The sequence below is a fragment of the Pyrus communis genome, chromosome 4 (genome assembly GCF_041283825.1).
Source record: "Pyrus communis isolate YQ-2024b chromosome 4, ASM4128382v1, whole genome shotgun sequence".
Taxonomy (NCBI): domain Eukaryota; kingdom Viridiplantae; phylum Streptophyta; class Magnoliopsida; order Rosales; family Rosaceae; genus Pyrus; species Pyrus communis.
The window spans coordinates 2,249,514-2,258,559 of record NC_142568.1 but is presented as its reverse complement, the minus strand read 5'-3'; positions in this window follow the sequence as shown (position 1 = coordinate 2,258,559).

The following is a 9,046-nucleotide window of genomic DNA, read 5'->3' as shown; positions in this document are numbered from 1 at the left end:
GTAATGCCAAGTGGATTATGTGTAAAACAACAAATAATATAAATAAAAAGATATAAACCCGGCCAAAATGAATTTAGGATACATTTTAAATGCAAATTCATTTGAATTTTAAGTAAGTAATAAAATCCTACAACGTCACTTAAAACAAAAATTACTGACATTGTGCGCTGGTCCCAATTTAAATATGACCGTTGTCTAAATGTGCCACATGGACAAATATTTTGAGGAATATCACATGTTATTGCCACTCTACATACACCACATGGACAAATACTATAAGAGATATTGACATGTTACTACCAATCTGCATACTCCACATGGACAAATACTATAAGAGATATTGACGTGTTACTGCCAATCCGCATATAACACGTGTGCCTTAAACGTATTTGATGGTAATTCTATATAAATCTATTCGATGTTATTGCCAATCCACGCACATTCAGTCTTCCTCAAATCACTATGCATTGCAATTCATATTGCTTTGTAATCACTCTTGTTCTTTGCTTTTATGTTCGACCTTTGTGCCATTCTCGACATCTTGCCAAATTGGCTTGAGCTCCTTGAGCCATGAGGCTTGTTCAAATCCAATCACTGCAATCGGGTTCTAGGTTGGTAGAACAAGTTGTCTGAGGCAAGGGGTTTTTGCGGCTGCGTAGATCAAATGGTCATCGATTACAAACACACAGAAATGGAAAACCAAGGAAGATTAATTCCCCAGCCGAGACGTGAAGCACTCTTCAATATTCCTTTCAGTGTTTCGCTTGATTGATCATCGGACCAAGTCCACAATCTTCGAGGAGCATCGGAGAAGTTGAACTTTGGCAGAGTCAGGTCAAGCTGCATTCCAAGGAGCTTCAGACCCGAGTTAGAGGTATGAAATCTAGAAAATATAAAGTGATGAATATTTTTAACAGCATATCATAGTCCATGTTTGCACAATTTTTAGCTCTGGATCTCTGTCATTTCGAAAGAGATTGTACCTCTACAATGACAGCTTGTCGATCCAAGTAGCTAAAAATTGGTGGTTCTCAACATAAATATATCTTGTCGTAGACTCGTAGAGAGTGTATCTTGGTGCTCTTTTGTTGTGGTTCTTAAGACTTTGTGACGAGACATGCATGAAAGAAATGAGACAGGTTCTTATAGAGGGTATTTTAGGACTTAAAATTACAGAAAACTCCTTTGCTTTGTAACGGCAATCTAAACTTTCAATTTGTTGATTGGATACTTGAAGTGTTTATGTTTATGAAACTAAACCTTACATGCAGTCTGACATGTGTATGAGGAAACATAATGAAACTAGCGGGACTCCTCTCAATTGTGTTCTAAGAGCACATATTTAGGACACAATTGGGTATTTATTCCTTCCAATAATGTGCGCATATGACACAATTGGGAGTAATAATAAGCACCATGACGCTAGGTTAATTCTAGTTCCTCCTACAGAAGTCAGATTGCATGTAGGGTTCAATCTAAGAAACATAAGACACTTCAAGTCTTCAAGTCTCCACCAACATATATGAAGTTTCAGATTGCCGTTACAAAGCAAAGAGAGTTTTCTATAATTTCAAGCCTGGAACACCCTCTATAAGAACCTATCTCATTTCTTCCACGTATCATCACATAGTCCTCAGAGCTACAAAAAAATAGCACCAAGATATACTCTCTTAAGACTTGTAGCTCATAAGACTTGTGATGACACATGGAAGAAATGAGAAAGGTTCTTATAGAGGGTATCCTAGGACTTGAAATTGAAGAAAACTCATTTTGCTTTGTAACGACAATCTAAAACTTTCTATATGTTGGCTGGAGACTTGAAGTGTCTTATGTTTTTTAAACTGAAACCTGCATGCAGTCTGACATGTGTATGAGGAAATGGAATGAACCTAGCATCATGAGTGATTACTCCTCTCAATGAGCAAATATTGAGGACACAATTGGGTGCTTATCCCTACCAATAATGTGCCCGTATGACATACTTGGGGGTCATAATAAACATCCATGAGGCTAAGCTTTTCCAATTCCTCCTACAGATGTTAGATTGCATGCAGGGTTCAATCTGAGAAACATAAGATGCTTCAAGTCTCCAACCAACGATTTGAAAGTTTTAAATTGCCGTTACAAAGCAAAGAGAGTTCTCTGTAATTTCAAGTCTAAGGACATCCTCTTTTAGAACCTATCTCATTTCTTCCACGTCACTGTCATCACATAATCTTAAGAGACATAACAAAAGAGCACCAAGAAACACTCCGTGATAAGATGTATTTATGTTGATCATAATTCGAGCCACCAAATTTTAGCTACTTGGATGTACAAGTTGTCATTATTCAGGAACTATCTCTTCTACAATGGCAGAGGTCTAAAGTTTGAAACCGTGCGAATATGGACTACGCTATCCTCGTGCGAATATTCATCACTTCTAAATTATCTGAATTTGATATCCGTTTCTCGGGTTTGTAGGTCATGGAATGCAGCTTGCTGCAATCCAACCCATGGAAAAAAGCTTGACCTGATTGTGATCAAGATTATTTTGTTGCTTGGACATGCCAACAAGCCTTTGAGTAGTCCGTAAGAAGAAAGGCCAACATAGATGGAAAGAAGAAGAAAAGGCATGCTCAAGCAAATAAACAATGAGCATACAGTGGGTATGATATTCGAGTCTCCAATGTCCTTGGTGCATATATGCAGAATGGAATTGACTGAGAAAGCTGAGGCATTGCATCTGCACACATTGGAGAGAGACTGTCAACCAGATTATAACACATGGGAGTTCCTTATGGAAGGAAGGTTGACAAGCCATAACATAACAAGGCCATTGAAGCGATGAAAAAGGGGTTTAGTATGTTGCAAGATTGTCATTGGAGACCATCGGACAATACTGTAATGGCCTTTGCTGATTATTTCGAAAAGCATGGGAACATTGAGGATGCCAATTGGTATACCAGATTGTGCATCGAAACAAATCCGTTTTATGTTGTCACTAGAAAATTATGCACTGAAAAAATTCTTTTAGATTGTGCACCGAAAGAAATCCTAAGAAATCTATGAAAGAAATCCTTACAAAGTCATAGAAATCTATAATAAACTTACTTGCAAATCTGCCAAAATCCATATAGGATTGTAAAGCGTATTAAAATCATTTAAAATCCTCTGAAATACAAATTGACTATAGTGCCATGAACTTGATAGCTTTTTTTTTTCTTTCATTTTTTTTTTTTCTATAGTTTGTGTGTTTCTTGTTCCACTACAATTGTCCTTTTGGGCACGTTATTTTGTTGACTTATTTTTTCATGGTGATAAAATCGACTTTAGTGCCAAGGACTCGGTAGTTTTTTTTTTTTTTTTTTTTTTCCAAAGGAATTTATAGTTTGTGTGTTTCTTATCCACTACAATTGTCTTTTTTGGGCACGTTATTTTGTTGCCTTATTTTTCGTGGTGATAAAAAGAGGAACACAATACAACTATACTTGGTGGTAATGGTGGATGCACATAGGGACTAGGGTGGTACCATGACTCACCAGATGTAACAACTCGTTCCGGAATTTATGGAACGAAAGGGCATTTTGGTAACTTTATTTTGTTGGGCTAGATATTTGGTTTTGTTGCTTTTTGGTCTTAATTGGTATGCCAAAGGGCCCACACTTTTTTACTTTGTCTCCGGCCCAATTCCACTTTCCTTCTCTTCTCTCTATGTACCCGGTTCTCTCTCTTACTCTCTAACTCTCTCTCAAAATATCTCAACTCTCTCGCTTCTCTCTCATTTCCTTTCACTCCCTCCCTACCCATGAGCAACACTCACCCACACACGCTTAGATCGTGTGTAGGAGTGAGTTTGTGATGTTTCTAAGTAGTGTTTGTGGTTTATGGATGAAGAACCCTTGAGGAAGACACTCCCCAGTTTTCCAGTGAGGAACCCGAAGCTTGTAAGCCATTTTTTGGCCAAACCATGGGGAGTTAGCTGTTGAGAAAAGTACCATTCTCTTCGTCTCGTCGAGAAGTATGATTTTTTTTTTTTTTTGAATCACTTGATTTCGTCGAGTATTGAAGAAGTTATGAACGTTTAAAGTTTTCCCAGTTTTCCGGCGAGCACTATCAGTTTTGAGGCGTTTTCCGACCAAACCATGGTGAGTTAGCTGTTGTGCAAGGCATTCTCTTCATTTTGTTGAGTACTGCAACTTTGGTTTTGAATCACTTGATTTGGTTGAGTATCGAAGAAGTTATGAGCGTTTGAAGCCCTACCTAGAAACCGGCCAATCCTTGGCCTGAAACTAGGTCGACCCGACCCGTGACCCAAGGGTTCGACCCATAAGCCCAGGCCCAAACCCATAAACCAATTACCTAAGCCCAGAACCCAAGCCCAAACCCAAGTCCAGAAACCAAGCCCAACCCAAAAACCAAACCCGAGCCATAAACCTAGGACCGGATCTAACCCGTTGACTATTGACCCGACCCGTTAACCGATGACCCAACCCATTAACTGTTGACCGTTGACTTCTCGGGTTTCGACCGGGACCCCTCCTAGACTAATTTCGACGTCCCGAGTCCGTTTACGATGTCCATTTTCCCAAATTCAATGGTTATAGTATAGTTTTATTAATTGGTTCATTTATGTGCTTATGTGCGTTTGTTAGTGGCATTTCCATCCACCCTTGCTTGCACGGCTCTGCGCCAAAGGTGTAAGGTGAGTGAACCCCTTTTAAAATGCATGATTTCACTATTAGAAATGCATACATGAAAAGCATGATTTTATGGCTACATTTTTTAGTAAATTGGTTCCACTCTTTATGAATTATTATGCTTTATCGATTCTACATTCTTTGTGGTATATATGATGGATGACTATATACTCACTTATGAACGTGGTTTTACGATACTACGTTTCAGTTATTGAGTTTCAATCTGAGATTGATATATATATATATATATATATATTATTTATTTATTTATTAGAAATAGTATGTTAATGTTTTTATGTGCTTATACAATGGTCCTGCCTACGGGTAAATGATATCTATATGTGACTTCGGTTGGGTGATGTAGGGGTCTACGGGTCAAATGATATCTATATGTGGCTTCGGTTGGGTGATGTAGGGGCCTACGGGTCGAATGAAGGCCTATGGGCGAATGAAGAGTTCTATATGCCTACATGCGAATGAAGGCCTTCGGGCGATTTTGATACCACTACTAAGCACACTATATATGATATATGTTTTACGAAGGTTTTATGGCATGTTAGGGTTTTCAGAAAACCTATTACTTATTATGCTACATGAGTTTCATACACCTTGGGGTTAGTACGTTGTTGAATAACTATGTTAGTACTACTTATATATCAACTTGGTCCACTCATGTTTTGTTTTGCGCCCCCTTCAGGACTTAGAATCGAGGCGTATAATCTCGGTGTCAAAACACTCCTGCATCGGCATCTTCGAGTCTTCTCGGTGTAGGGCCTATTCATTTGTTCATTCAATTTTAGATTATTTATTTTTAGTGTCTTGGATTAGTTGTATGCTCTGAACACATTCCTTAAGTGCATAATCATTGTATTTAAATTTATAAGTTTTAATTAGGTTCGATACTTCTCATGCATGTTAGTATGGATTTGTCACCTTCAGGTGTCGGCTAGCACGTACCTACCCTGGTGTTTGGAGGATATCAGGGTCAAGCGTGTCACCAGAGGTTCGAAAAATTCCATTGAAGGTCCTCTAAGAATCTTTTAAACGTATGGTACGAGACTCTTTTGTATCCACAAGTATTCTATAAAATACTTGTATCGCATATCTCAACACTCGAGATCCCTTAAATTAGGACCCCCAGATAGTACTGGATCCAACAACTTTGGTGGTGTTCAAAGAAAATGAAAATGAAAATGAGTGCCCAACAACCAACTATTTCCTTTCCTTTTTCAAAGAAAAAACCAACTATTTCTGAAAGAGAAGTTTATTTGTCTCCTTCCTTTGAAAATAGTCATTGTTCATTGCTATTTACTAGTCAATCACAATTTAACATATCTCCGTCATTTAATATTACGATGTAGCGATGCTTTTTTTACTAGTAAATAAAATCTTAATTTTTACTCTCGTAAATAACAAGTTCGATACAAATTGTCTCAAAATAAAAGAAATATCTGTCCAAATCAAGAATAAAGAATGATTTCTTTTATATGCCGAGCTTTTTTTTTATTCTTTTGTCGAAAAACAAGAAATTTCATTGATGAGAAAAGCCGAATACAATTACATTAAACTAGTCCAGTAAGGTGGGGATAACTGAAGCCCATTCAACAAAAAGGCAAGAAAAAAAAAATCCTAATCTTCAACCACAAAGGCTGACCGTTGTCGCCTCCTTCACCTCCCCAGTGACCACAAGGGTAGCCACCCAAAAAAAAAAAAAAATATTTAATTCCGCGTTGTATTCAATGAAGGTATTCTGGTGCAAAACAATTCAACGTGCAGCAAAAACCACCACACCAAAGAATAGCCAACAAATCCGGGCCACAAACACAAGTCCCTACAAGTAGAACAAAAAGCCCAAAACACAAGGTAAGCAATGGGGCTAAAGGTGCATTTAAACACTGTCACTTTATGCAACACGCTTGGGCCCTATTTTTTGCTTTACGCAATTTCTCCCCACTTCGGACCACAGCCAGCCAGAGACCAAATCCACCGCATTTTCTTCGCCTCTAGTCGTCGTCTAGTCTATAGATAGATGCCCCACAAGTCACCTAAAACATAAATTCATGATTACATCAATAAATAGTTGGATACTATTATTTTTGTCATGAAACAAATGATTAATATTATTTTATAATCCTTAGTGCTTAGTACATCAATTAATTTGTCAAAATGTTGTTCGGCCTTAACAATCATTTCATCTGTCAATTAATTAAACTCACACCCTTTCAGGTTTATCTTGTTTTTACAAAATCCCTTCACGTTTGAATCATAACACTAACATCCCTTGAGGTTCTAACTGGCTTTCACATAACCTCTTTAGGGCTGACATCACCTTAAAACATTTTCTTAAAGACAAATTTGCCCTGATTTTTAATTACTTTAAAAATAAAAACAACTTTTTTTAAAAATCAATATTGGGGTTAGGGCCTCCCCTCTGCATTCACCACAATATAATAAAAATTCTTAACATGTTTCGCCTCCTCCCTAGCCATCCTCCCATGAAGCTACTCCTTCGTCTTGGTTTTTCGATCAATCAGCGTCTCCACAAGCTTGGCCTCACTCTCCACCATAAAAAAATATGAAAACCATCGAATTCCCAAGAATCTTCCTCACGAAATGCAAGTTGTCGTTGGAAACCTTTAATTTTTTTATGCCAAATTCTAGAGAAGATCCAAGTCCATGGTAGAAGAAGAAAGATAACTATATTTCATTAATTTTGTTTTTATTTATTTTTTAATTATAATGAGAGAAAATTTGACCAGAAGGAGTTATGTGAAAGTGAACTAAAACGTTAAGGGGTATTAGTGTTATGTTTCAAACGTGAGGGAGTTTTGTGAAACATAATAAACCTGAAGGGGTGTTAGTGTAATTATATTTTTTTCTTTTTTTTAACAAACAATATTATCTATCGTAAAAAGAAGGAGGGGAATGGGTCAAACCTCACAATGAGTTACCAATAATATGGTTCAATTTGCCTTTGGCGAGAATCGAATCTAGGACCTGTCACTTACAAGTCAAGATGAATATCATTAGATCGTATGTTTGAAATTATTACAATAATTTAAAAGAGAAGAAATTCGAACCCGGGACGCATGAGTATAAATCAACACCCTTCTTCAAACAGTGCGTGAATGGTACACAAAATTCAATGCTTATTATCGAGATCCTATATAGTATGCATCACTATGTAGATACTATCTCTGGAAAAAAAAAATCAACACATGATCTATGAAATCTGTTGCTGGCTATTGGCACATTTTGGCGAGTATTGAATTTGTAGAGATATTAAAGTCGTATGTATCACTTCTGAGAAAACAAGAAAGTCGTGTGTATGATGTATCGAAAATAATTTTGTGGTTTGTTGCAAGTTTTGGTGATCGTTTGTTGCATCCTGGCCACCTTGTCAGTGGTGTTGGTGATTGTTACAAGTTGGAGCATGAAGCTGCTATATAATTTCTCAATACAAATTGAATAATATGATGTCCATCAATGTTTCATCAATCCATCGTGGCATCCTAAACTAATAATGCACGGATTAGGATCTTATCTGAATCAATTTTTGTAGGGATCCAGATGATTAATCAATTTTATCTGTTCATCGTACATTGTGTAGTTAGAAATTATTTTGAATTTTTTATTTAAAATTGAACACAAATAATACCTAAAGAAAACTAGAATACAATGTATGATAAATGGACACGATTGATTGATCATCTAGATTTCCACACAGAGAATCCGAAGCGGATCCTCATCTAACGCACCAGCAAGTACGTCATCCAAATGCTACAGTAGTTCTTGTTGAGATCAGATTACATTAGATGCTCTGCTGAAGATGAAATCGAGCAACAAAGTTGGCACATAAAACGCGTAAGGCCCGGAAGCGGAGCCTATTGGCTTACTGTGTGTTTGCCACTACCATTAATCGTGACTTGTGAGTAGTCAGCTAGCTTTACTAAAAGGTATGAACTGATGATGTTGTTCCCTTAATTTGTCTTTCTTCATGTGTGAACCCGTTGAATTTTTGTCCGCGGAAGGTAAAGGTGCTTGAGTCGGGGCATTTTTCTTTCTTCTCTTTTATGATTTTCTAAGAAAGTCTGAGCACCATAAATTTTTTAATAACTTAAATCAATCTCATTCATCTCAAATATCCCGTTCTCTTTCTTTTGATACATTATCAAGCGTTCGCATCTTTCTCTTCTTTTTTATTCGCAAGTTATCTATTGTTAGTTCCTTAAGAGAAACCCAAATAGATGGATTGTATCATGACTATCTTGAAGAAACTATATTATTTATACTAAAGGATGAGAAAATGGGTTAAATCTCACAATAGGCATAAAAACCGTAGAACCGCGAAACCAAATTGAACCGCG